The sequence below is a fragment of the Equus asinus genome, chromosome 4 (genome assembly GCF_041296235.1).
Source record: "Equus asinus isolate D_3611 breed Donkey chromosome 4, EquAss-T2T_v2, whole genome shotgun sequence".
In the NCBI taxonomy this organism is placed as follows: Eukaryota; Metazoa; Chordata; class Mammalia; order Perissodactyla; family Equidae; genus Equus; species Equus asinus.
This window is the reverse complement of record NC_091793.1, coordinates 114,353,359-114,357,500: the sequence shown is the minus strand read 5'-3', so window position 1 is coordinate 114,357,500 and position 4,142 is coordinate 114,353,359. Positions and strand designations below refer to the sequence as shown.

The 4,142-nt window shown below is 39.4% G+C and overlaps 1 long non-coding RNA gene across 1 annotated transcript in view; it reads right to left on the bottom strand.

Annotated features, from left to right (window-relative positions):
• Positions 1–2,951, bottom strand: part of LOC139045126 (uncharacterized) — a 28,662-nt gene extending 25,711 nt beyond the window's left edge. The window contains exon 1 of the long non-coding RNA XR_011502872.1: positions 2,695–2,951. This is a non-coding gene — a long non-coding RNA (uncharacterized lncRNA). The remainder of the gene's footprint in view (positions 1–2,694) is intronic.
• Positions 2,952–4,142: the final 1,191 nt, after the last annotated feature.

The window sequence follows — 4,142 nt, the reverse complement described above, 5'->3', positions numbered from 1 at the left end:
TTTGCTTTTCCATTTCAGGGGAGGCAGAGTCAAATAGACTGAGTGTTCAATGCGCCTGTGTGTGGGGGTGTACCCAGGTATATCTTGGGGAAAAATGAGCTTTGTTGTTTGGTAGCGGTTATGGATTGAATGTTTGTGTCCCCACCAAATTCGTATGTTGAATCTCTCCTGCCCAGTGTGATAGTAGGTGTGGCTTTTGGGAGGTAATTAGGATTAGATAAAGTCGTGATGTTGGAGCCCTTATGAATGGGATTAGTGCCCTTTAAATGTCATGAGAGAGCTTGCTTCCTCTCTGCTCTCCACCATGTGACAAAATGGCCTGAAGTCAGCAGCCTACAACCTGGAAGAGAGCTCTCACCAGAACTCGCCGATGCTGGCTCCCTGATCTCAGTCTCCCAGCCTCCAGAATAGTGAGAAATAAATTTCTCTTGTTTACAAGTCACCCAGTCTATGGTATTCTGTTAAAGCTGCCCAAACTGACTAAGATAGTAGCCTTAAATTCACTCAAATCACATGGGCAGTACTGAAGAAATGATTTCATGTTTTTATAAATAACTTCAGTTTCCCTTGCTTGAATCCAATTAAATTATTCACAAAGACTTTTCTGGAAAAAATGAAACTCTGGAGTTCAACCACTTTTCTCAACTGTGGACTTGAATAAGCAGGAGGATGAATAAAAAATGCTTCAAATCTATGGTGGTTTGTTCTAAACATGTAAAAGACAAGAGCATACATTCTTTAAAAAAATATATATATTTTTTTGCCATTTTTGGTAAGATTGGCCTTGAACTAACATCTGTTGCCAATCTTCCTCTTTTTTTTTCCTCCCCAAAGTCCCAGTACATAGTTGTATATCCTAGTTGTAAATCATTCTAGTTTTTCTATGTGGGATGCTGCCATAGCATGGCTTGATAAGCAGTGCATAAGTCTGCATCCAGGATCCAAACTGGTGAACCCCAGGCTGTCAAAGCAGAGTGTGTAAACTTAACCACTTGGCCATGGGGCCAGCCCCTAAAAAAACACTTTTGTATTGTTTTGTGAAACACCCTGAAAGTGGTATTATGCACATTATAGAAAATTTGGCAAATTGCAGTAAATGAAACGTAGGAAAAAATTTAACTCAAATTCCACCTCCTAAAGACAAGCACAGTTAACATTTTGAAATATTTTCTTTTCTTTTTCTAGGAAGATGATTCTTTTAAAAAATCAATTTTATAACTCAGAAAGGCCTTATAGGAAGTAACAGCTATAGAAAAGTCGTTTCCTTGCTAATATATTAATATTTGGCAATATATATTTAAAGGTAAAACATAGTAAAAGGACAAGTCAGAAATGCTATATATAGCATATATATGTATGCATACATACATAGCATAAATAAAAATCAAGAATGCTAACCATTAAATGTTAAATGCTGTCCTTTAATTAACCAGACACAGAATTTACCCTTCACCAGAGATACCACTGCTAAAAAGCTGTCCTCAATGGACAGTCTGAAATACAGAGACCCAAAGATGTTTCTCCCAGAATTACTTATTGGGAAATTCCTAGCTAAGACTGTCATATCCATATGATTGACTATTACACAGTCACTAGAATTATATTTATAAGGATTTTTAAAAATAACATGTGGGGGGTCAAAAGGTAAAAACAAACAAAAAAGAAAAAATAATGTTAAATTTTCATGAACCAATGTTAAGCAAAAAATGTAGATTTCAAAGATTTCTGTACAACATGATCTCAATTATGTTTTTACAAACTAGAGGAAATATGGTACCAAAATATATCTAAAACACCAAAAGAGTAGTTATATCTGAGTACTGGGATTATGAGTAAATATAATTTTTTTCTCTATAATTTTCTGCATATTCAAACATTTTCTACAATGAATATGTATTTATTTCATAATTGTGTTTTTGAAAATAAAAACAAGAACTATTACCTTGTCCCGTTTTCTGGGAACCATACTTGGAACACAAAGGAAGAAATTAATAGCACAAGAATCCCTTCCTCAGAACGCTTCCTGTGTTTCTAATCACATGGCAGCTGTTTGCTCAATAATAGTCTGCTCTGAGTTTTATGGAAGCCACATTTTTTAACTGAGTGCTTTGAAGAGACTTAAGAACCATGTAGAAAGCAAAGTGGGGCCGTCTCTCCGGCGGGGCTAGCTTGTAACACAGTTTGAAATGTTTTTCAGGGATGGTTACAGCCCTCCCTGTAGTATCCGCCTTTCTCAGGAATCATGGTCCAGACACGGGGCTCCTGCAAGCCTGGGCATAAAAACTCACTCATGGAGGAAGCCCCGTGGGACCAGAGAGGGCCTGAGCTGTGGCCTCTTCACAAGGCTCTTCATCACGGCTGGGCCCTTCCGAAGCTTGTAGACACAGAATGACTCCAGAAGTTGGCCAGGCTTTTCTTTGCTTTCCTCCCGAGGAGGTGGAGCCTGAAAATGACACCATTTTTGATTGTGCAAAAGGTATGATTTGCTGAAGCCTCATCTCTGGGCTAGGCCTGCCTTCTCTTTTACTGCTCACATCACTGGCTCCAGAAGGCCTTTCCTTCAAGACAAAACCCAAAAAAGAGAAACCTAGGGCTCTTCCTTACATTGATGGGGACAGGTGGTCAAACAGAGAGGGAGAGACTTACACCACAAAGCATTAGTGGTATTAGAATAATAAAAAAGAATATACTCACGTTTTCTCACTGGGCTGGTGGGGAGGGAGGATGTGAGCAGGATCACGGGGGAAAGGAGCACGGGGCTTTTTCAGAAGTCCTTCAAGAACCTGGGCGACCCAGGCGGGGCATTTAGATTTTGTAACATCTGTGATCACATGTAAATCATCTGATCAACTTAACAAAGTTTCTTCAAAATAGGAGATGTCACATAGTTCTTGATTAGAAGAGACGCTGGACGTTCTCCAAGTTGGCTTGGGAATTGGGATTCAGAAGGCAGAGTTCAGGGGCTGGTTGTCGTTTATGAATCCTTCCCTCTTACAACAGGAAATGAACAAACCATAAACCAACCAACATATGAAAAAGGCGCTTCTATGTCCCTACGAGGAAGCAGGCACTCCTGTGGGCGGTGAGCCTTGGGGCTGACGCATTGCTCCCATGGAGCTAAACCAGCCGTTGCTGTTGAGAAATCACAGATAATTCATAATGGATTGGCGTTGTGCTGTGAGTGGAGCTGGAGGCTGGATTCCAGCCCTTGCCACCTCCCCTCGCCAGCTTGCCCCAGCCCTGCCTCCTTGAATCTACTTTCTTCCCACCCTCCCCAACGCGCCTTCCGTTTGAGGCAAGTCTTCCAGACCCAGGAACTGACTTTTCTGTCTTCTGGGACAGACCCATCTGATACCAGAAAAAAAACCCTATAGTTGCTGGGCCCTTACTCTACCTGCCTGGTCTCCATCCTTACCCGGTACCCACCTCTGCTCTTCCTGTCTGTTCTCAAACTCAGCGACGGCTCAGTTCCTACTCTGGTAACAGAAAGCGCATCCTGGGTGAATCAGCACCCCACTTACATTTCTTTTCTCCTCATTAAAAGGAGATGGGGAAAAAGAGAGACTTATTTATTAATTATAAATTTCAAAATGAAGCTAGCTTTAAAATTTTTCTGATTATAAAAGTTATACATTCTAATGGTAAAAAAAAAAATCCAAAGAATACAGAAAAATCATAAGAAGAAAGCAAAAAAAAAAAAAAAAAGAAATCCACCCCATATCCTAACATTCATTGACAACCATGATGAACATTTTGGCCGACATTCTTCCAGAAGCTTTATCATCTGCTGCCTTCCTCCCCTGCCCGTGCCTCCACAGAACGCTCTCACCATTCTATGTTCTCAAATGCGATTACACATATACTAGATTCTTCTAAAATGTTTTTAAAAATTTAGAAACCTCAATCGTTTGTTCTTTAGTTTGTTTTCTTTTGCATTCAACAATGTGTCTCAGATTTCTTTTCATATTCGTGAATATAGAACCATATCATTATTTTTGTGATTGTATAGTATTTTCATTGTATGGTATGCCATAATTTACTGAAAAACTTGATAGATAGTTCATTTGCTTTCGATTTATATTATTAGTACTCTATTATTTTTTTATAGGTAGTAGCAATAGAATAAAAATATGCCAACAGTA